Below are 25,628 nucleotides of genomic sequence, written 5' to 3' on the forward strand. Positions count from 1 at the left end.
AGAAATTTAGTCCTCGAACGTCTTCCGTCGGACCTTCCCTAGGCAAATGTACCTGGGTGAAGAAATGCGTGTTTTAACGTTTCCTTCGGAGTACACGCCCGGGATCGGAAGCTTCCCGTTTCCCTCAAACACTGATCTCCAGCCTGCACAATCCTCTTTTTCTTGACAAAGATTCAGACAAAAAACTTTCTAGGGAAGAATTCACTCGTTTTCTGAACTAAATTCCATATTTGTGCGCGGGATCAGAGGAAGCATGCCTTAATTACAATTTAAGCAATCACTCTGATTTCACCTACACACCTCAGAGCCCCGATTGAGATGTTTTCTGAGACACAGATTATTCCAATCAGGGTTGACTCAATGAGTTTTGAGAGCTTATTAACAGCACCTTGTCCTAAATTTCCACTTTCAGGACTATAAAATATTTCCAACAAGGGTCGTCATCCTCCCGTCATCTTTTGGAAGCAAGAACGTGAACCCTTGTCGCTCGAAGGTATCAAATGAAGTCCTGGTTTAGGAAATTTTTGATTTTTGTTACCAACGGAACTGGAACGGCGTGACCTGGTGCAAAGATCAGGGATTTGGGAATAAAAAGGATTTTAATCCCATCTTGGCTACTTGCCTGTGGGACCTCGGGTAAGTCATTTCACTTTTCTGGGCCTCGGTTTCCCCATCTGTCAAATGGCGAGTCAACACCTGTCCTCCCTTAGACTGTCAGCCCCACGAGGGACAGCGATCGGCCCAGTGCTTAACATAGGGTTTGGAACAAGATGAGTGTCTTACGAATATCATCATCATTGTTGTTGTTGTTGGAATTAGCTTTATCATTTTTCTGCATTGTGTTCATAACTCTTGTTTTGTGGCAAAGTCTGGAATGATCTGAAGACCGAGTCGCTATTTCTCATCCGCGCTCTTTTTTGGTGGTGTTCGTTGAGCGCTCACAATGTGCCGGGCACTGTACTAAGCAGTGGGACAGATACAAGACCAACAGGTTAAAGTCCCTGTCCCACCCGGAGCTCACAGTCTTAACCCCTATTTTACAGATAATAATAATAATAATGTTGGTATTTGTTAAGCGCTTACTATGTGCAGAGCACTGTTCTAGGCGCTGGGGGAGATACGGGGTCATCTGGTTGTCCTAAGTGAGGCTCACAGTTAATCCCCATTTTCAGATGAGGGAACTGAGGCACCGAGAATTGAAATGACTTGCCTGCCCAAGGTCACCCGGCAGACCAGCGGCTGAGCCGGGAAGAGAACCCGGACGAGTGAACCCGTGCTCTATCCACAGGGCCACACTGCTTCTCCTTCAAATCACTTTCTTTGTTTCCCTCAGCGTCTAAGTTGCACACAAATCTTTTCCACTTAGACTTCAGGGTCCTTTGTTTTCCATTATGCACTGTAAAATTTAACTCAGACGCTGTTCTTCCCCCAAAATGTGTTTTCCTTAAGTAGGCGTAATAACACTTTTTCTATCCACTCCCCTATGCCACGTTCATGTGTAAAGCTGGCTAAATAGTCTCCGTGCGAAATGGATTGGTTAGGCAACGAGGCGGGCGTTTAATCTGGATGGAGTCCTCCGGGAGCATTCTCTCCTTCTCCCCCACCTCTTCCTGCTGATCTCCGAGATCCACATCGGTAAATCGGTCGTATTGATTGAGCTCTCACTAGGAGCAGGACACCCTACTCAGCGGGCGCAAGAGCACGCTGCGGTGGAACCGGCAGACGCGGTCCTCCCCGGATCCATTCGCGGCCACTGTTCCGGAGGCCCTGACCACCGACTGAGAAAAGTCCTCAGAACGAGAGGTAGATTTGGAAATCAACTGCAGAGAGGCGACAGTCGAAGGTGGGATCCCCAAGGAACCGAGTGAATACTGAGAAGAAAAGGCGACCCGGAACGGAGGCTCGAGAAAGGCCCGCACGGACGGCGGGGGGCAGGCAATCAGGCAATCGATCCAATTACTGTCCACAGAGCTTGTGAAAGTAATAATAATAATAATGATGATGTTGGTATCTGTTAAGCGCTTACTACGTGCAGAGCGCTGTTCTAAGCTGCTGGGGTAGACACAGGAGAATCAGGTCGTCCCACGCGGGGCTCACAGTCTTCATCCCCATTTTACAGAGTAGGTAACCGAGGCCCAGAGAAGTGAAGTGACTTGCCCAGAGTCACACAGCTGACAGGTGGCAGAGCTGGGATTCGAACCCATGACCTCTGGCTCCAAAGCCCGTGCTCTTTCCGCTGAGCCACGCTGCCTCTCATGCAAGTACAATGCAACGAAATGGCAGACGAGTCCACTGCCCGTCGTGAGCTGACAGTCTACAGGGGGAGACCCACATTGACAGGAATAAATTATGGATAGGGACGTAAGTCCCGTGGGACTGGGGGGCGGGCGAATAAAGGAGGCAAAGGAGGCGAGGGGGAGGCAGAAGGGAGGGGGAGAAAAGGAGAAGAAAGACTAGTTGGGGAAGGCCTCTCGGAGGAGGCGTGCCTTCGCTGAGGCTGTGAAGGTGGGGAGAGTCCCTCAGATACGAAGCAGCGCGGCTCTGTGGAAAGAGCCCGGGCTTCGGGGTCCGAGGTCACGGGTTCGACTCCCGGCTCTGCCGCTCGTCGGCTGTGGGCGAGTCACTTCACTTCTCTGGGCCTCGGTTACCTCATCCGTAAAAAGGGGATTAACTGTGAGCCTCACGCGGGACGACCCGATTCTCCGGTATCTACCCCGGCGCTTACAACAGCGCTCTGCACATAGTAAGCGCTTACCAGATACCAACATATATATGAAGAGGGACGGTGAGCCAGCAACGGGAAAGGGCCCGGGAAAGAGATGGAGAAATTTAGATCCCTCCAGAGAAATAAGATCCCAACTATGGACTGAGGAAATATTACAAGGTCTTATCTGCCAAGCTGATATTAGAATCGGACGTTAGAAACATAGGTGAGACGTGGAAATAATGAAATCGGGGATCTCCGAATCTTACCCTTTTCATATCCCGCTGTCGACACGGATTAGCTAACGGAGTTCCGATGGTGAACGAGCACAGATTAAGAACACCCAGCCATTTGATCTCTGATCCCGCTGAACCAAGTTAATCTCCGTGCCCTCATCCGCTCGATCCCTCCGTTTCAGTCCATCAATCCCATCGATTGCCTCCCGTGTGCAGAACGCTGCCCAACGCGCTTGGGAGAGTAGAAGATGACAGAGTTGGTGGACACCTGCCCATAACAGGCAGCGTGAGCTAGTGGAGCGAGCACGGGCCTGGGAGCACGTGTCTGCTGTGTGACCTCGGACGAGTCCCTTCCCTTCGCCGTGCCTCAGTTAGCTCCTCTGAAAAGTGGGGATAAGAGTGTGAGTCCCGTGTGGGAGAGGGGCTGTGTCCAGTTTGATTAATTTACATCTCCCCCAGTGCTTGGAACAGAGCTTGGCACGTAGTGAGCGCTTAGTAAGGCCCATAATTGTTAACAAGTTATCTCCCATTGTTTATACTCCAGGGTGGGCTTTCTTTTTCTCATGGAAATAACAAAGGCATTTGTTTTTTTTTTCCCCTTCGATTCACTTCGAATGGAATTATTTTTAACCTCTTCTCACAGTACATCTCCACAGACTGTAATCGCGAGCATTAAACCTCCCCCTTGGATACCATTAAGCAAACAACATTGGGGAAAATAATGATAGGATTATGACAGAAGATAGAATGCACCTATAATTACCGCAAAATAATTTATTCCTCCTGACAGGGCGAGCGTGCACGTTTTTATCTTGAATATCTGTGCATCGGTGTATTAACTCATGGAGTTGATGTACCTGAAAACGAAAACATTGCTATTGGAACGGGGGAAAACTAATTGGTGTCTTGGTAATTTACATTTCTTTTATCTAATGGGGAGTTAATTGCTTCAAATTGGATTCTGCCCAAACCGGGTTGAATCGAGGTGGGCAAACTGAGGCCTTTAGACTTCCGTAATTTAGCAGCTGAAGTATCCAACTGGAAGGATCAGGGATCGTTTCCTGAAACACGTGAGGGCTGGCGGGACAGCGCTCGGTGGGATTTGAGAAAAGCAGCGTGGCCTAATGGAGAGAGCCTGGGCTTGGAAGTCAGAGGACTTGGGTTCTAAAACCCGCTCCACCTCGTGCCTGCTCCGTCACCTCAGGAAGTCACTGAATTTCTCTGCGCCTCAGTTACGGCGCCGGTAAATTGGGGATTAAGACTGTGAGCAACACGTGGGACAGGGACTGGGGCCTATTTTGTGTCTTAGAACGGTGCTTGGCACACGCCAAGTGCTTCACAAATACCACAGTTACTATTATTATTGGATGACTGAAAATGGTGTGAAATAGTTGCAAAACATCCCCAAATCCGAGCTGATGGACGGAGCCTTGACATCTCCGCTATCTGTGCTACCGTTTGCCTTCCCGGGAGTTTCCCATAAAAGTCACCAGGCTGAAGCGATCAAAGTGCTCTAAAGTCACACGGAGTAAGCACTTCAATACCACAATTATTAACTTCATAATTCTCTCCCAAGCCCTTGGAGCGCTTCTCGTAGCGGGGGCTTAATTAATGCTTTTGACCGACTGCTATAATAATAATAATGATAACGTTGGTATTTGTTAAGCGCTTACTATGTGCAGAGCACCGTTCTAAGCGCCGAGGCAGATCCAGGGTAATCGGGTCGTCCCACGTGAGGCTCCCAGTCTTAATCCCCGTTTTAGAGATGAGGTCACTGAGGCGAGGTGAAGTGACTCGCCCACAGTCGCACAGCTGACGCGCGGCGGAGCTGGGATTCGAACCCACGACCCCCTGACTGCCAAGCCCGGCTCTTTCCACCGAGCCACGCTGCTTCTCACTCTTCACTTGTAGAACAAAACCCCCCAAGCACAAAACCACCACCTAATTCCTCTTCCAAATTAAGGTGTTCTGGGGTCTCCCGTTGTGCCGAAATCATCCACAGCCAAGTGTTGATTGGCATGAATTTCCAAAAGTTTCCGAGGAAAGCTTCTAACCGCCCTGTAGGCCGACGGTAATGTTCTCTCCCGCTACGGTCGGCTCGTGTTTCTATTCCCCAGACAGCAGGACACTGAAGCTATTTCGTGAACGGTTTCACCCATCGGATTGCTAAATATCATTCGGCTGACGTCTCCCGAGAAGCGGCGCGTTCCGGAAAACACTTCCGAGAGCCGACTGTTAGTGGCCAGGCCAACCTGGGAGTAAGGAGGACGCGGGTTCGAAACCCGGCTCTGTCACTCATCTGCTGCGTGACCTCGGCTGGGTCACGTCTCCGTGTCTCAGTTCCCACATCTGTAAAATGGGGATTAAGCCTGCGAACCCCATGGGGGACGGGGACTGGGTCCAACCCCATTAACGTGTATTTACCCCAGGGCTTAGAACAGTGCTCGGCACATAATGGGGACTTAACGAGTATCCGAAGAGACGCAGCGTGGCTCGGTGGAAAGAGCCCGGGCTTGGGAGTCGGGGGTCACGGGTTCGAATCCCGGCTCCGCCACTTGTGGGCTGGGTGACTGTGGGCAAGTCACTTAACTTCCCTGTGCCTCAGTTACCTCCCGGTTGAGCACCGGGGAAGGCTGGGTTTCAAACTCCCATCCACGCTCGCGGGAATGAATAACCATTCTGAAATACAATTAAAATGTCTCAGAGTCAGCGTAACCTTTCACTTTCAAATTGCAATCAATGTCTAATGTGATTGCCTAGACTTGGGCTGTGAATATTTATCTGGTAGGAGCGGGAGCGAAATCAACAGATGCGGGTATCTGGCGGGGGAGAGAGAGTGGAGGGAGCGTCATGGCAGGAATAGTATTTACTGGGTAACCGTGGGCCACCGCGAACTGTACTGAGCGTTGGGACAAATAGAGCGCAATTAAGGAAAACACTCCCCGCCCGCAGGGCACTCGACTGGAAAAGGCACATTTAACGTCATTTTCAGCTAGTGTCATTAAAAGGAGTCATCAAGAGAAGCAGCGCGGCTCAGTGGAAAGAGCCCGGGCCTTGGAGTCAGAGGTCATGAGTTCGAATCCCAGATCTGCCACTCGTCAGCTGGGTGACTGTGGGCGAGTCACTTCACTTCTCTGGGCCTCAGTTCCCTCATCTGGAAAATGGGGATGAAGGCTGGGAGCCCCACGTGGGACGACCCGATTCCCCTGGGTCTACCCCGGCGCTTAGAACAGTGCTCTGCACCTAGTAAGCGCTTAACCGACACCAACATTATTAAAAGGAATAACTGAACGAATAAAAAAGTAAAATGTTGGCATTGGTTAAGCGCTCACTAGGTGCCGAGCACCGTTCTAAGGGCTGGGGGAGACACGGGGTCATCAGGTTGTCCCACGTGGGGCTCACACACTTTTAATCCCCATTTGACAGATGAGGGAACTGAGGCACTGAGAAGTTAAGTGTCTTGCCCACAGCCTCCCAGCTGACAAGCGGCAGAGCCGGGATTCGAACCCGTGACCTCTGACTCCGAAGCCCAGGCTCCTTCCAATGAGCCACGCCGCTGATGAGACCAAACTGGGTGTGTAAACAGTCGAACGTGAAAACGGCAGGCCAGGTAAATAGGAGGCTAAATACAGGAGAGGATGGGTGAGTCGATAAATACACGGTACTTGGTACGGACTAAGCGCTCAGTAAATACCACACCGGACCGTAACTTAGCACGGAAACCTGAGCCGTGTTCGGCAGCCGCAGAAATCGCATTTGGAACTCTAATTAAATATTTCCACCCAATGGCCTACGAGCAATCCCCTGGATGTTAACGGGCAGCTCCCTCTCCCGTAAATTAGGAACGAGAGAGGGAACATTTCACGAGAGGAACGTACGGAACACTCTGAGCGGGGCACTGTCTTGTTGACCTTTACACATCTCCACCGCCATTTCGCTTGACGCCACGGAGAACGCTTGCTGATGGCGCCGCTGACGCGAGGAGGATGAACATGAGGAGGAAATGAGGGGAGGAGGTCAAACTATTTGCGGATTAGCGGTGGAGAAGACTGGCCCTTTCCCAGCCGGGAGATTTAAAGAGCTCGGTGCTACTCAATGTTGATTTTGGCAAAGTCAAGAGCATAAATTAACGGCTATCACATTTATCTCTTCGCCCCTTCTCCTCTACGGGTGTTCAGAGTCCGTGAGGAAGGATCATTTTTATTCGGGACCCATTCCAGACCCCATCTGTGCCAGGCTGAATCCCGACAAGGTGCTTTATTTGGACAGAATAGATTATTCACGTTCATCTCTGGCTCCCCAGAGAATATGAATCAACGAGATCTCCGTTGGGCCGGGAATGGGTCCATTTCACTGTTGTATTTTCCTCTCCCGAGTGTCTGGTCCGGTGCTCTGCACGCAGCGAACACGAATGACTAAGTGGGAAAGCCAAAGTGCCAGTTTGGGAGGTTTCTCAACAATCAATCCAAGGTATTTACTAATAATAATAACGTTGGTATTTGTTAAGCGCTCACTATGCGCAGAGCACTGTTCTAAGCGCCGGGGGAGATACAGGGTAATCAGATTGTCCCACGTGAGGCTCACAGTCTTCATCCCCATTTTCCAGATGAGGGAACTGAGGCCCAGAGGGGTGAAGTGACTCGCCCAACAATCACACAGCTAAGTGGCAGATCCGGGACTCGAACTCATGACCCCTGCCTCCCAAGCCCGGGATCTCTCCACCGAGCCACGCTGCCTCTCTAATAAATACTATCCACTCACTGCCTGCCTGACGGACTTACGTCCAACTTGATTATGTTTATCTGCCCAACGTAGGGATAATGCTTGGGCCCATAGGAAACAGTTAATACATTCCAGAGCAATGATGATGATAATAACAATAACAATAATAATAATGTAAGAGAGTGGGAATCGTGCCCCAGATCAGCATGCTGCTGTTGTGGTTATTATCCCAATTAAGACGGCATTTGCAGAGAAATTCACTTAGACGCATTCTCGGATCAAACTAAATGATCTCTCACGTTCACTTAAAACCCATTTCATCAAAATGTTCTATTCACTTTAATAACGGCTCTATTCTTAAATATAATCTCCTCATTCACAAGAACAAATGCTTCACACAATCATTCAAGCCGCTCTTCAATATTCCTAATGACTAAACAGTGAAGATGAAATGGAGATCCCGTATTACAGCGTTAACCTCTGCTTTGTCCAAATTTAATTTCCAATTGTGTTGAAGTCTTCATCCCTACCTTTTTTTAATTTCTTTTTTTCGGGGTATTTTATAAGCTTTTACTACATTCCAGGCTTTGGACTAAACTCTGGGGTCGATGCAAAGTCATCAGGTGGAAACCAGTCGCCGCCCAATACGGGGCTCGCGGTCTCCATCCCCATTTTACAGATGAGGGAAGCGAGCGACAAAGAAATCAAGTGACTCGCCCGAAGTAAACCAGCAGACGAGCGGAGGAGGCGGGATTAGAAAACCAGGTCGTTCTGACTCCCACACTCGAGCTCTGTGCCCTAGGCCATGTACTGTACTAAATGTTGGTATTTGTTAAGCGCTTACTATGTGCACAGCACTGTTCTAAGCGCTGGGGTAGATACAGGGTGATCAGGTGGTCCCACGTGGGACTCACAGTTTTATTCCCCATTTTCCAGATGAGGTCACTGAGGCCCAGAGAAGCGAAGCGACTCGCCCACAGTCTCACAGCTGCCAAGTGGCGGAGCCGGGATTCGAACCCACGACCCAAGTCACACTCTTGTCAGCTGTGCGGCTTTGGGCGAGTCACTTAAACTTCTCGGTGCCTCAGTTACCTCATCTGGAAAATGGGGGGTTAAACTGCGAGCCTCGCGTGGGACAACCTGATTCCCGGGTCTCCCCCAGCGCTGAGAACAGTGCTCGGCACATAGTAAGCGCTTAACGACTACCAGCGTTATTATGATTAGGTTCAGGGAGTGAAGGGTGAGACAAAGAAAGGGAGACAATTAGAGAACGGGCAGGCTGGATAAAGGCCTTGCAGAAATCACCCCCGGCTCTGGTGAAGACTGCCTCCTCTGGATTCCGAGCCTCGGATCTCCGGGCCGGGAAACGTTTCGGCTACGCTCGGAAATTCATCCGGCGCTTAACCAACTGTACGGCTTTGTCGGCCGACGGGATCCCTAGAGATCTCCACAGGTAGCTGGAGAGATCTCCGCGGCCGACAGGTGTGTTCTGGTATGAGAGACCCCAGGAGGGAAGGCAGACGGAGCAAACCTGGACCGAATCACCCACAGAAATCACCTCCAACACCGGAAAAGTTCTCCTCTCCTCTTCTCCCGCTCTCTCCGGCCACATCCCGACTTGCTCCCTTCATTCATCTCCCCTTCCAGACCCGCAGCTCTCATCTACGTATCTGCCATTTATTTCTTCACAGTGATGTCCGTCTCGCTGTCTAGACAGCTCGCTGTGCGCAAGGGATACGTCTGTTTATTGTTACAGAGTGCTCTGCACGCGGTAAACGCTCAATAAATACGACTGAATGAATGAAGTGACGTTAAGCCCTTCGATAAATACGACGGAATGAACGAATGAAGCGATATTATGCCCTTCGCTTCTCTTTTCTGCCGCCCATTTTCTACGATTCTACTTCCTCCTGTGTTCTTGGTGGATATCAATCACCGGTATTTACGGAGCGCTTACGGTGCGCGGAGCACTGTACGAAGCACCTCGGTTCTCCTTGGGAGTCTACTCATATGCTTCGTGCTGCCTAGTTGGACTCTGCTGCCGTCTCTTGTGTTCCCGGTGGAAATCGAACAGCAGTGTGGCCTGGTGGAAAGAGCCCAGGCCTGGGAGTCACAGGGCCCGGCTTCTAATCCCGGCTCTGCCGCCTGGCTGCTGTGTGACCTTGGACAAGTCATTTAACTCTGTGCCTCATATTCCTCATCAGTAGAATGGGAATTAAATCCCATTTAATGTGTCCCCACTTTCCCCGATAACCTTGTACTTCTACCGGCGCTTAGAACAGTGCTTGGCACAGAGTAAGCACTTCAATAACTAGAATAATAATAATGATAATAATAATAACGTTGGTATTTGTTAAGCGCTTACTACGTGCCGAGCACCGTTCTAAGCGCCGGGGTAGATACAGGGTCATCGGGTCGTCCCACGTGAGGCTCACAGTTGATCCCCGTTTTCCAGATGAGGGAACCGAGGCACAGAGAAGCGAAGTGACTCGCCCACAGTCACCCGGCTGACCAGTGGCGGAGCTGGGATTCGAACCCATGACCTCTGACTCCCAAGCCCGGGCTCTTTCCACTGAGCCACGCTGCTTCTCTACTTATCTTTTATCTACCCCAGGGCGTATTACAGTACTTGACACATTCCAATTCCGCAATTATTACCTGTTAACACTGATAACAAGGATGATGAGAGGCAGAATAAAGGTGAGACTTAAGTGATAACGCAAGAGGTGAGTTAAATCAAAACACCACCTCAAAGGCCGCGCGGCTGTTAGAAATAATCATCGGCAGCGGCGGAAAATCAATGGCCGGGGATTAATTCCAGCCATATTTACTCCTGTGTTTTTATTAGCTGAGTTGATCTGTTTACTTTCCCCGTGTAATATTTCTGTTCTTAAAATGTAATCAAGCGTTACCTATTCCGGTCATGTGAAGTCTTGCCTTCGGCCACCTGTAGCATCTCATCACCCGGGAAATATTCAGCGGCTTTTTTAACCCTACATCGCTCGAGGAAAAAAAAAAGAACGTTCGGGTCTGAACACTATTTGTTCAAAACTTAATCCGTGCCGAGAACCGAGGACCCAGGCGAATCGGGTCGGACACGGTCCGCATCCCACGTGGAGCTCACTCGATCTCTATTTTGCCGACGAGGAAACGCGAGTGACACGGGAGTGAAGCGACACGAAGCAGACAAGTCAGAATCGAGGCCCTCTCATTCCGAGGCCCGCGCGCTTTCCACTACGACCGGTCCTTAGTCACTTCTTGCTACGTGACAAGCCCCCGTGCTCCGCGTCGAAAGCGAGACAAGCGAACCCAGCGCTTGGGATACAGTCGACGCTTAACCAATACCGTTAAGCGCTGGTGAGAGGCCGGCGTCAGTCGAAACGATCCCTCGCTTCCAGCAATTTAGAATGGCGCTCTAGACATTGGACAGAGTTCGGGTCCCATGAGAAGCTCAGAGCCTCCATCCCATTTTACAGAGGAGTTAACCGGACAGGCACAGAGAAGGGAAGTGATTTGGCCAAGGTCACCCAGCGGCCAAGCGGTGGAGCGGGGATGACGACCGCGGTCCTCGGCCTCCCAGGCCCGTGCACCCGGCACTCGGCCACGCTGCTTCTCAAACTCGGTTCATTCATTCATTCACTAGTATTTATTGAGCGCTTACTATGTGCAGGGCGCTGCACTAAGCGCTTGGAATGGACGGTTCGGCAACGGATAGAGACGGTCCCGGCCCACCGACGGGCTGACAGTCTAATCTCTGGGCCTCAGTTCCCTCATCTGACAAATGGGGATGAAGACTGTGAGCCTCACGTGGGACGACCTGATGACCCTGGATCTACCCCAGCGCTTAGAACGGTGCTCGGCACATAGTAAGCGCTTAACAAATACCAACATAATAATAAACATTTACCGTGTGTTAAGCCCTAAGGTAGACGGGGACAAACAGATTGGCCCCAGCCCCTCTCCTAGACCCAGGACTCCCAGTATGAGGAGGTAAAACAGGGATTCGATCCCCATTTTACAGAGGAGGAAACCTAGATGCGGTGAAAGGAAACGACTTGCCCAAGGTGACCACGGGCACATCCCATCTCTACCGGTTGTCTACTGCGTGACCCTGGGCAAGTCACTCCACTTCTCTCTGCCTTAGTTGCTTCAACCGCAAAATAGGGATTAAGACCGTGAGACGTAATAATAATACCGTTGGCATCTGTTAAGCGCTTACTACGTGCAGAGCACTGTTCTAAGCACCGGGGTAAATACAGGGTCATCAGCTTGTCCCAGGGGAGGCTCACAGTCTTCATCCCCATCTGACAGATGAGGGAACAGAGGCCCAGTGAAGTGACTTGCCCACAGTCACGCAGCTGGCCAGGGGCAGAGCCGGGATTCGAACCCATGACCTCTGACTCCCAAGCCCGGGCTCTTTCCGCTGAGCCTAGGTGGGCCGGGGACTGTGACACCGCTGATTTTCTTGGTATCTACCGCAGCGTTTAGTTCACCTGCTCACCGCACGGTAAGGGCCGGAAAAGTACCATTAAAAAAAAAAAAGAAAGATTGGTAGAGCAGGAATTAGAACCCAGGTCATCTGGCTTCCAGGCCCGGGCTCTCTCCCCAAAGGCGTCTCGGGGAGTCGACACAAACACAGCTGCCCAAAGAGAATAACACCCACTCGTCCACGTGCACGGCTTCTTCAATTTCCTCCAAAACCACGCAGGGGGTGACTCTCATTTCTTAAAGAGGCGCGGAAGCAGCCAGAGGAGGGGCCTGGATCTGTATCTAATCGTTGACGCTTCCTTACGCTCGGCACGGCTTTCCTTCCCGTGCTCTCCCGAGGCTAACGAGGATGCGGTTTTCAAATTGTTGCTGCCCAGGACATCTTCTTTCCGTCGCAAATTCGGAAGCTTCTTTCCGCAGTCCGGGGTCGGGAAGAAGAGATAATTGACGGGGAAGAAGTCAGGCAGACTATCTCACTGGCATAAGGCCAGGCTCCACGCCGGGCAATGATTGCCACTGGATCCTCGTGTAGAAAAATCTCACTTTTCGGTTTTGGAAAACATCACCGCTCGGTTTTTCCCTGCAGCTGTCGTCTTCCACCCTTTCGCATCCCGTAATCGGTCAAGAAGTCCCCAGGCTTGAACTAACAGACCTCGACCCCTCCTGTGGCATTCGGTGAGCACTTACCGGGTGTCGGGCACTGCACTGAAGCGGCGTGGCTCAGTGGAAAGAGCCCGGGCTTTGGAGTCAGAGGTCACGAGTTCGAATCCCGGCTCCGCCACTCGTCAGCTGCGTGACTGTGGGCGAGTCACTGAACTTCTCTGGGCCTCAGTTCCCTCATCTGTAAAATGGGGATGTAGACTGTGAGCCCCACGTGGGACAACCTGATTCCCCTGTATCTCCCCCAGCGCTTGGAACAGTGCTCGGCACATAGTAAGTGCTAAACAAATACCAACATGATTATTATTATTACTAAATGCTGGGGTGGCTACTGGATAATCAGGTCGTACCCAATCCCTGTCCCACATGAGGGCTCACAGTCGCAGTCAAAGGAGGAGGATTTAATCCCCATTTTACAGATGAGGAAACCGAGGCCCAACGGTGTTAAGCGACTCCCTGGCCCTTGCTCTTCCAACTAGACCACACTGCTTCTCGACATTAACTTGTCAACATTAAGTACGAGAGAGAACTGGTATCGAGCCCCCATTCTACCGACAAGAAAAGTGAAGGAGAGAGCAGTTAAGTGACTTACCCAAGGTCACTTAGCAGACAAGTGGCGGAGGCGGTATTAGAACCCAGATCCTCTGACACTTAGATCAGTGCTATTAGTAGAGATGCTAACACTTCAGAGGGGGCAAGATGGTGGACTGCTTTAAAGCCAATGGTGAAGAGTTTCTGTCTGATGTGGAGGTGGATGGGCAACCGCTGGAGTTTTCCGAAGAGCGGGGTGACGTGTCCCGATTGTTTTTGTAGAAAAATGATCGAAGAGTGTGTCTACCACAGTCACGGGAAGGAGAGGGATGCGGGAAGGATTGGGGTCCGGAGGGAGTTAGGGCTGAGGTGTTGAGCGCTCCATGGAAATTTCCTCGAAGACGGGGAGGAAAGCCTGAGATTTGGGTCTCGGCTTCAACAGGATTTATGATGTGAGGCAGAGAGCGCAGAGTCCTGAGGTAAATAAACGTTCCCTTTCGGGAGATGCTCTCTGTCCAAGTCAATGCCACAATTCACAGAGCAGAGGAATACCCAGATGAGTCATTCCTATATTGACAACTCAAATACCCCCTGATACGATTAGAAGAATTTTGGAACACATGCCGCCGGGGGATGAGTAGGAGACAATTACTTCATTTTCACGTTTGAATCAGAGAGAAAAAGGGCTAAGGCAACTCACGCCAAGGAGATCGGGAGAGCGCAGTGGCCGGTTGTATTTGAAACCGGGGCGAGGAGGCCAAAACAGAGCTGGAGATTTGGGGGTGAAGACGCCGTCAGTCGCTTCCCCAAGTTAGAAGTGGATTTTCTGCACGCAGTAGACTGAAGGTTCCTCGAGGGCAGGGATTTTGGCTACAGACTCTGTTTCCACATCTCAACTGCTTAGTTAGAGCTCTGCAACCAAAAGACGTTCAATGAATACTCCTCATCAATCAACAGAATTCCCTGCTTTTCATAGTCACCCCTCACCTCCACTGCCCCTCTAGAATAAATTCATTCATTCAATAGTATTTATTGAGCGCTTACTATGTGCAGAGCACTGTATTAAGCGCTTGGAACCGACAATTCGGCAACAGATAGCGACAATCCCTGCCCAATAACGGTAAATACTGCAGATGGATAGGAAGAGTAGATGCTACTACAAGACTTGATTTTTTTTAATGGTATTTGGTAAGCGCTTAGTGTGTCGCACACCGTTCTAAGCGCTTGGGTAGATTTTCTGGGGGGAGGGTGGTATTTGTTTAGTACTTACTCTACCCAGGCACTGTTCTACGCACTGGGGTGGATAAAGTGTAATCAGGTTGGACACAGTCCACGTCCCACGTGGGGTTCACAGACTTAATCACCATTTTACAGATGCGGTAAGTGAGGCCCAGAAAAGTGAAATGAATTGCCCAAGGTCACACAGAAGAGAAGCGGCAGAGCCGGGATTAGAACCCAGGTCCTTCTGACTCCCAGGCCCGCGTTCTATCCATTAAGCCTTGCTGCTTGTCAAGTAGGAGAAGTTAACCTTCCTTGAAAGTTAACTTCTTCGTGCCGATTGCTGGTCCGGGAGATTACAGGACTGACGGAAACTATCAGCATCATTTGACTGTCAGCAGTTTGAGGACAGGAATGATATTTTTTCCTTCAATTTTACATCAAGCATTACGGATCCTCGGGAATAAGTCTCCTGAAATCAATGCGTGCTCAGGAAAGTTCTTCTCTCCGAGCTAACTCTTGAAGATTAGCACTGCCATCTCGTGTCTGCCATTCGATTGATATTCAGACTATATGTTTCGATCTATTTTTATCAAAATGCTCTTTCGGGAAAATATTCATTGCATAATGCCTAAACATTATACAACTCTGGCACGGCTACACTGGGACTAAGTAAACCTTCTCGAATTTAAGCAAGTTTTTCATCTGATAGAGAACGAGAAGCCTCCGGATCAACCGAGGAGATACGGGATAAGAGAAACGAACGAAAACCAACCCTCTCCACTCACGGTCCTAAAATGGCGTCCGTGACTGATTTAGATCCCGTGACTCAAGATATCCAACGGGAAGAGTGGCGGTAAGTTCCTGGATCAACCGGATGCCATCTAATAGACGGGCGGCGGGAAGGGATGTGGGCACAAGGTCATAAACCTTTTATTGCTATTGTTCTTGTCTGTCCGTCTCCCCCGATTAGACTATAAGCCCGTCAGAGGGACTGTCTCTATCTGTTACCGATTGGTCCATTCCAAGCGCTTAGTACAGTGCTCTGAACATAGTAAGCGCTCAATAAATACTATTGAATGAATGAATAAACCATGCCACGATCGGGTCAGGACGACGGTACAGCCAACCGGCCACCGGCGTTAGTGGAAGAAGATTCTTCAAGGAGCAGTAAGAGGATCTGACAGTTGCCCACCTCGATATTCTCTTTAACTGGCCTCACCCAAAGGAGATCCAAAAATCGATCATTTACTGAGCGCTTACGGTGGGCAGAGCCATCCGTTAATCGCTTGGGACAGCACACCGCCACAGAGTTGGGTTAGCGATCGATCGATCGTGCTTTCTGAGTATTTACCTCGGGCAGAGCGCTGAACTCAAAGCTTGGGAGCGTACAGCGGATGAATTAGACACAAGCACTGCCCTCACCGAGTTTACAACCTGTCAGGTTATTAAAGATGATTATCTTAAGCCGACAAGAAGCGTTTATTTAATACTATGGACAATACCGTCTCCCCTTCGGACTGTAAACTCGTTGCTCGTGTGACTTCTGACTCTGTCGTATCGTACTCTCCCAAGGGCTCCGCACACAGGATGTGCTCAGTAAGTAGCACCGATTGCTTGTTTGATTAAAAAAAAAAAAACACGAAGAGAAAATACTCATGAAATGAGGAGGGAGGGCTGACTTTTTCCACCAACAAAGATGTAGTGATGATCTACTTCCACGCCAAATCCATGGCTTCTCGGCCGCTTTCTTCGGGAAAGCCTTGAAGGCGCTAAAGTGGACAGAGATTTCTTCAGGAAAGTGCGTCCACTTAGCATTTAAGTTGAGAATAATGCTTCCTAAGCAGGGGTTTGATATTGGCTTCCCAGGGAGGATGTTTACACGGGTCCCTGGTGGTACTTTCTAGGAAGGGAAATACAAATAGGGAATCAGACGGTTTTCTAACTTTTAACTAAGGAAAATCACTCTAAGTGGGCCGCAAGATAAATGAATCATGGGGAAAACGAGCTGGCTTTATGTTTGTTTTACAAGAGAATCTCATTAAAAAAGAAAATACCTTTGTTAACTCAACATGGCAGAACTTGCTTAGTAAGAAACACCACCCAGAGGGAAGAAATGTTGCCCAGTGGGCACGGGTTCTAAACCTGGCTCCACCACTTGCCTTCTGTGTGCCCTTGGATAAGTCACTTTCATTCAGTCAGTCATATTTGAGCACATACTGTGAGCAAAGCACTGTATTAAGCACTTGGGAGAGTACACGGTAATGATAAACAGACACTTCCTTCCCACAAGGAGCTCACATTCTAGAGACAAGCTCACGGTCTAGAGCGCCAAGGCGCTCCAAGCGCTTAGTACAGTGCACTGGACGTAGTAAGTGCAAAATAAATACAACTGAGGGAACGACTTCTCCGGGCCTCAGTTCCCTCATCTGCAGAATGGGAATTCAGTACCCATTTTCCCTCCCACTTAGATGCTGAGTCCCACGTGGGACCTGATTATCTCGTATCTCTGCCAGCGCTTAAGACAGTGTTTGACACACAGTAAGTGTTTAACAAATACCACAGTTATTTAACAGTTTCCTCAGAACGATCCTCCACGTTCAAGAAGCCCACATAGATTTCCCTCCATCTCACTGGACTTTCAACTCCAACAGGTTGGGATTGTATCTTTCTGCCAAATATACGGAGCAGTCGAATTAAACTCTACCTCTGGTCTTTGTGATATTTATTTCCTCGTATTAGCGCTTGGGGTTTTCTCTATGGATATATCCCGCTCTTGCTTCGCCTTCTCTGAAAGAACGGAAAGCCCTTTAAGGCGATAATGATAATAAGCGGAGTAATAGTATGAACTCTCTGCTTACTATGAGTCAAGACTAAGATAAAATATAATCAGATCCGACACAGCTCCTGTCCTGCACAAGGTCTGGGATTGCTCAAGGAAAAAAGGAAAGCCAGAGGACTCCTGGTTGCTTATCCAAAGAAAGATTTTCCCAAGGATTAAAGTAAGACTGGGAAGCTCTATTTTCCATAGATCAGTTTAACAACAATTATGTGTCCAAAGTCACCCAACAGACAAGTGGAGGAGCTGAGGTGGCCTTCCGACTCCCAGGCCCGTGCTTTATCCACTTTTACACGTGAAGAAACCGGAATTCAGAGGAGGGAAGTGACTTGTCCAAGATCCCACAGCAGGCAAGAGGCGGTGTGGGGATCAGAACCCCGAACTCTTTCCACAAGGCAACTCGGCTTCTCACTATAAGTCCCTGAACTCTCCTCATCTCTCGGTCTGTTTCCCACTCCAGCTTTGGGCCGTGGCCCCACCCGGGACAGGTGGGAGAAAGCACGCATCAGGGTCCCCACACCCACGGAGGAAGGACTTCCATCTTGCCTGTGGCATGTGGGACCGCCGTCTCCTTGGCCCGTCGCTCCGGCGCAAAAACATCAGTAGTCCTACCGTGGCACGATCCCAGAGCGATACCCTGACAGAAGGGACCGCGGGGCGGCGGCCAGAGATCCGTGTTTAACGCCGGGAAAACCGACGACGGATAACTCCCCTTCTCCGGCTCAAAAGCCGTCCGCGCTCGACAACTCGCCCAACTCTTCACCCCGAGTGAAATCTGGCCTCCGCTTCGGGCGGCCTCACTAATCCGCTTTAAGCCATCTGCCACCCCTGCGCGTCCGAGTCTCCCCCGGGTCTCCGGGATGGGCCGGAGCGGGAGCTTTGAACAAAATGACTTCCAAGATGGTTCCAGTCAGCTCATCCGCGGCCGCCCGTTCGAAGCCCGCTTTCCACCGTGCTTTGGCATGGTGAAATGCCACTGGATGCTTTCTTTGTGCTCTGCTAGGAGTTCCTGCAGAGGCTGTGGTAAATACAGGCTACAGTCGCTTGGACTTGATCCTGCTGCCCGGTCTCCTGTCCAAAAGAACAGATTCTGGCCCCGGACTGGGCTAGCCAAGCCGACCGGGGGCGAGCCAACCGTGGCCAAGCCGAGGCAGAACTGGATCTGCAATTCCAAGATGGAATCCGATCAGAAGACTGCATGGCCCCGTGGAAAGAGGCCCGAGCCGGGCGTCAGGAGACCTGGGTTCTGATCGCGGCTCCGCCACCTGCCCGTTGTGCGGTCGTGGGCAAGACCTTAATTTACTAATTAATGCCTTAATTTCATCTCTAAAATGGGGTTTCAACCCCTCTTCTCCCTCTCCCCAGGACTGTCGGCCCCATGTTGGACCGGGACAGTGAGGTCTACATGGGGGAGGGACTGTGTCCAACCTGATTACCCCCTCTAGGCTATAAGCTTGTTGTTACATTGTACTCTGCTTAGTGCTTAGTACAGAGCTCCGCACACAGTAAGCACTCAAAAAATACGACTGACTCCCTGGCACCGTGTCTACCGATTCTGTTGTTCCGTACGCGCCAAGAATCTTGGTCCAGTGCTCTGTACACAGAAATTCAGGCCGTGTCCAAACCGATGAGCTTGTTTTTATCTACCCCAGTGCTTAGTATAATCTGCTTGTCGGCCGTGTTGACTTTGGGCAACTCACTTCGCTTCTCTGGGCCTCAGTCAGCCCATCTGTAACATGGGGGTGGCAATTCCCATCTCCAACCTGGTGCAGGGGGGTATCGAGAGGAAGCGACGGCACGGCGGTCCGGCACGTGGCTTTTTGGAAAGAAGAAAGCTGATGTGACCATTTTACAGATGAGGGGAGTGAGGCACGGGGGGCGAAATGACTCCCCCAGGGTCACACAGCAGACAAGTGGAAGTCCCATCTCCTCCAAGAGGCCTTCCCTGACGGCGCCCTCCTTTCCTCTTCCCCCACTCCCTTCTGCGTCGTCCCGACTTGCTCCCTTTATTCATCCCCTTTCCCAGCCCCACACCACTTACATCCCTGTCATTTTTTAAATTTATATTAATAATGTTGGTATTTGTTGGTATGTGTAAGGGGCTTACTATGTGCAGAGCACTGTTCTAAGCGCTGGGGGGGATACGGGGTCATCAGGCTGTCCCACGTGAGGCTCACAGTCTGAATCCCCATTTTACAGTTGAGGTAAGTGAGGCACAGAGAAGTGAAGTGACTCGCCCACAGTCACACCGCTGACAAGTGGCGGAGCCGGGATTTGAACCCATGACCTCTGACTCCAAAGCCCGTGCTCTTTCTTAGAACCCGGGCCTCCAGACTCCCGATCCACACGAATACTTTGGCCTTTTGCTTGAACCCATTTTAAAAGCCCGGTTTTTAAAAGACGCCCCTTTCTGAGAAACGCTTTTCACGGGAGAAATCCTAACGTCCTACACCGCTGTCGTCGTGCTGGTGGACGAGCCCGGTCTCGCTCTACTTGCTTTCATAAAAGAGAGATGTAAATCAGACCCACCGAAAACTTTCGGTTTTTTCTCTTCATCGCCGAAACGAAAGCGAGAGAAACGCTAGTGGAAGCCCTCTGGACGATTACTGACTGTGAGGAGACTCAAAGAAGAGAGTCTTCCCTTCTTCGGAAGAGAAGGAAAAGTCGAGAGGGGCCGACGATCTGAAAGCCAAAGGGATGAGGAGCCAACGGGTCCCCAGCTAGGAGAGGAAAATAGGATTTGCGAATAGGGTTTAGCTCGAGAATGGGATCTGGGCCTAATTAACAGAGCCTTCCTGTGATTTTTCTTATCTTTTTCAGCCAACGTTTCCGACTCTTTAAACGCGCTTCGCATATAGATCTCTCATCTTTTTTTTCCCATTTGCTTTGTCACTGTGTGGTCCCCCCGACACTGTCAGCAAAGAATTCCTTTCATATTTCAGATGTGCAATGCCTATTTTCAATTTGGGCTCTCCTCGATTCCTGCTGTCTCCACGGCCAATTCTCCACCTGCGTCTCTCTTTCCTTGATCCTCCCGGTTTTCTTCCCGCGCGGGTGGCTTTCCTCTAGGCATCGGGTACTTTTCAGGTCTTCTTTCCCATATGAATAATTTGGATCGGAAGTAAAAAAGAAAACGAGAGAGAGAGAGAGAGAGAGAGAAAATGAGGAAGAACGGAGGGGGACAGCCTTAGCATTTACGTACACATCTTTATACGCGACTGCGTCCCTTGCGATTTATTTTGACGTCCATGTCCTCCGACTGGTCGTAACCTCCTCGAGGGCAATACAATCGATTGCGTTGTAGTCGCACAACTATTTAGGCTGGTGCTCTGCTCCAGGTACTCAGCAGACGCTACTAGTTGACTTATTTATCAAATGTAGCCAAACAAGCACATGCTTTCCAGCACCGCTCTCCGATCGCGGATTATTTCAAGAAATCCTCACCCGGAGAACTTATTTTCGGACATTACCCGGATTGGATGGTAGTTTTATCCGGAGCAACTCCTCCCACAATCAGAAGGTGAGAGAAACCAGTTTCCCCTTGTCAATAACTTATCTTTGCCTCAGTTTCCTCATGTGTAGTCACTTGACTTTTCTCTGCCTCAGTTTCCCCATCTGGAAAATGGGGATTAAAACCGTGAGCCTCACGTGGGACAACCTGATGTCCCTGTATCTCCCCCAGCGCTCAGAACAGTGCTCTGCACATAGTAAGCGCTTAACAAATACCGACATTGTTATTTAGTGGGGATTAAGACTGTGAGCCCCGTACGGGAAAGGGACCGTGTCCAGCCCAATTAGCTTGCAGCTACCACAGTGTTTAGTAATAATAATAATAATGTTGGTATTTGTTGAGCGTTTACTATGTGCAGAGCACTGTTCTAAGCGCTGGGGTAGATACAGGGTCATCAGGTCGTCCCACGGGAGGCTCACAGTTAATCCTCATTTTCCAGATGAGGGAACTGAGGCCCAGAGAAGTGAAGTGACTCGCCCACAGTCACACGGCTGACGAGCGGCAGAGCCGGGAGTCGAACTCATGACCTCTGATTCGGAAGCCCAGGCTCTTTTCCACTGAGGCACGCCTGGCATGGAGTAAGCAGTTAAAATACCAGTATAATTATTCTTATTATTATGGACTTGGGAGACGCCTAGCCGACACTCAGTTAAAAATCACAAACTCTGTGCTCAGTGCAGGGAGAGAAAGGGGATGAGAGATGGAAGAGAGGAAAAAGGAAGGGGAAAAAAGATACCAGTAGGCAGCTCAGTGAAAAATGAAACTTTTTTTTAAAATCTGATTTCTTAAACACTTACTATGGGTCAAGAGTTGGTAGAGCCCGGGCCTGGGAATCAGGAGGACCTGGGTTCTAATCTCATCTCCACCACCTGTCTGTTGTGTGACATTAGGCCACTTACTTAACTTCTCTGTGCCTCCGTTACCTCATCTGTAAAATGGGGATTAAGACTGTGAGCCTCATGCGGGACAGGGGCGGTGTCCACTCTGTCTGATTAGTTTGTATCTACCCCAGCACTAACAATGCTTGACGCACAGTCGGCGCTTAACAAATACCGTCATTATGATCATTATCATTATTATTATTATTATTCTAAGTACTGGGGTAGATAGAAGTTGATCAAGTCAGGCATGGTTCCCGTTCACATAGGGCTTCCACTATAAGAGGGAGAAAAAAAATTGAAACCCCATTTTACATTTGAGGAAACTGAAGCCCGGAGAAGGGAAATGACATGCCCAAGGTCACCCAGCAGACAAGAGGCGGAGCCCGAATAACAATAATAGTAACGTTGGTATTTGTTCAGCGCTTACTATGCGCAAAGCACTGTTCTAAGCGCTGGGGTAGGGTCATCGGGTCGTCCCACGCGAGGCTCACGGTCTTCATCCCCATTTGACAGATGAGGTAACGGAGGCCCAGAGAAGTGAAGTGACTCGCCCACAGTCACACAGCTGACAGGTGGCGGAGCCGGGATTCGAACCCACCGCCTGCGACTGCCAAGCCCGGGCTCTTTCCACTGGAATTAGAACCCAGGTCCTCGGACTCCCAGTATCGGGCCCTCTCCGCTAGGCCCCGCCGCTCCCCAGCCTCCAGGACCTCTGTCAGATAAACAGAGACATCCCAGCCTCGGCCTGAGGAGAGTTTATCATCTGTATTGATTTCGGTTTACAAGTTTTCAAGCTGTCTCTCCCTCCCTCCCCCGCTTAACAGCGCATCATCAAATCCAGAAATAATACGGACGGTGAGTCGGTCTCACCCAACACGATCCCAGATACTGCAGCTCATTCATTGCTTGGCTCTGCCTCCGCCTTCTCGGAAGATGAAAAGCCAGAAAGTACCCCAAGGAGGGGAACGGAGAAATCAATCGCTCAGTGGAGATTCTTCCAAGCACCGTGGTGTAGGGGTAAGAGAGCGTGAGAGGTTCTGTACGTTCGGAAGGTACGCAGAACCGGGGTAGAATACCCGATCTGTTTATAACAGAAGCATGATAAACACGAATATAGTAGGTAATCATAGCATAATAGCATAATAAATACCACTAAAAAAACTAAAACGCCAATTGTGATGTAGCTTCCTGCGGGTCTGCTGCCTCTGCAGATGTTTTTTGGTTTTTTTGGTGGTGTCTGTTAAGCGCTTACTATGTGCCAGGCACTGTACTAAACACCGCGGGAGACACAAACGAATCCACCTGGACACCGTCCATGCCCAACATGCTGGGTCACGGTCTTACTCCCCATTTTAGAGATGAGGTTATGGAGGCACAGAGAGGTGAAGGGCCTTGACCAAGGTCACACAGCTGACAAGAGGAGGAGCCGGGATTAGAACTCGGGTCCTTCTGCCTTCCAGACCCGTGCTCTATCCGCTAGGCCGGAGATCTGACGGGCGCCGACGGTACTAACTCTGCTTTTCCCGACGTGCCTCTCGGGCCAGAAGGCGCAGAACAGAAGCTAGCTTAGCAGCGTAAAGGAAGCGTAATAGAAGCCGCTAACCCGCTGTAGGAGCAGCCTGGCCTAGGGGCTACGACACGGAGCTAAACCTCTGGAAGACGACAAAACAATAGAGTGGGTAGACACGGCCCCCGTCGTTCAGGAGGTTGTAGGCTGTTGAGGAAACTGAGGCACAGAGAAGTTAGGTTTCTCACCCAAGGTCACACAACACACGTGGTGGAGGTCGCATTAGAACCCAGGTCCCGGCTTTGGAGACAGAAGCCCAGAACGAACCAGTTTTACTCTCTGGCGATGAGAATGGGGTGATTTTCTTAGAACAGAGGCTTCGAGAAGATCGCGCTACCGAGAGAGAGCACCGAGAACGGCGTCAGACACTGAAATAGTGCAGCGAGGGATATTTTTTGTAGGCACACGGCGGTGAGGGGTCTGTCGGGACACGAGGATAAAATCTCAGCTTCGGTAAAATCTTTGAGCCGAAGGATTTCATATATATTTGAGGATAATCCCACATCACATCCCAGAAAAGATAAATACACTCCTTCAAGCCTTATATATATAGACCAAGGTAAAAATACATTTCGGGAACTATCGAGAATAGTTAAAATTTCAAAAAGCTGAGGGTACTAGATTGCAACTGCCAACACATCTGGTTCCCCAGCCCGAGTGTATTAAGTGACTATTTTTAAAGGCGTGTAGCTTGCAAAAGTGGACTATAATTCCCAGATATATATATCATTTCCACGAAACACGCGCACGCCTCTCCCTCAATCTACCACTCCCGGCAGTTTAAGGCAAAGCAGCTCTCGGTTGTATCAACACAAAACTTCCAAACGATATCCCGGGCTAAAGAGGGTTTTTGCCGGCGCTTGGCTAGTTGAAAAATGGCCTCGTGGTCTTCTTCTAAAATCCCGCCATAACTGATCTTTGGATTTCTGAAGGAATGGACCAAACCCAAGCCCAAGGACAAGTGGAGCCAACAGCTACTTAAGAACCTTTTTAATAATGATAATAACAACAATGATAATACTACCGATGATAATTCATTCAATAGTATTTCATTCAATAGGATTTATTGAGCGCATACTATGTGCAGAGCACTGGATTAAGCACTCGGAATGGACAAATCGGTAACAGACAGAGACAGTCCCTGCCCTCTGGCGGGTTTACGGTCTACTCGGGGGAGACGGACAGACAAGAACAATAGCAATAAATAGAATCGAGAATAAAGAGAATCAAGATGACAATACAAGAATGATAATAATAATAATAGAGGCATTTGAGAAGCGCTCACTATGTGCCAGGCACCAGACTAAGGGCCGGGATGGAAATAACGAGATGATCGGATTGGCCACGGTCCCCGTCCCGTGTAAGACGCTTGGTCTCAATCCCCATTTTGCCACTGAGGGAACTGAAGCACAGCCAAGTGAAGTGATTTAGAAGCAGCGTGGCTCAGTGGAAAGAGCCCGGGCTTTGGAGTCACAGGTCATGAGTTCAAATCCCAGCTCTGCCACTTGTCAGCTGGGTGACTGTGGGCGAGTCACTTCACTTCTCTGGGCCTCAGTTCCCTCATCTGGAAAACGGGGATGAAGACTGTGAGCCCCACGTGGGACAGCCTGATTCCCCTGTGTCTACCCCGGCGCTTAGAACAGTGCTCGGCGCATAGTAAGCGCTTAACCAATACCAACATTAAGGTCACACGGCAGCCAAGTGGCAGCGCGTGATTAGAAAACCGATCCTTCCGACTCCCAGGCCCCCAGCCCTATCCGTCGGACGCTGCCGCTTCTCGATCTGAAGTTAGGGGACTCGCAGAGAAATTGTATTATAAACCAAAGCGATGAGCTATCGACTGCAACATTAAAGCACTGCAGGCCAGAGGAAAGTTACTCTACACGGAATCCGTTTGCAGGGACGTATTAAGATCATGATTCAGGGGACTCATTTTATTTGGCAATAACGGTTAATGGTCTGTAAATGGAATGGAAGAGGAGGAGAATGTGACATGTATTAATCAACGTTCAATTCCAGAGAAGGTATCTACACGTACTCCACAAATATGGCTCCGGTGACCTCTCTGGAAGTTAGTGTCAAGGCTCCTGTTGTCCAATCTTCAATCCCCGCTATCCTATTTCTCCCGTTTTGGCATTAAGGCTGTCGACCTCGCATTTTCGAACGGGATTTGAATTTTTTCCAGCCGCACACTGAAAGGTGGTAACCATTCTTCTCCGGAAACTGAAAATGAATTCTCTGAATACGCCTTTTAATCTTGATATCGTCCAT

This window comes from Ornithorhynchus anatinus, chromosome 17, assembly GCF_004115215.2.
Source record: "Ornithorhynchus anatinus isolate Pmale09 chromosome 17, mOrnAna1.pri.v4, whole genome shotgun sequence".
NCBI classification, from domain to species: domain Eukaryota; kingdom Metazoa; phylum Chordata; class Mammalia; order Monotremata; family Ornithorhynchidae; genus Ornithorhynchus; species Ornithorhynchus anatinus.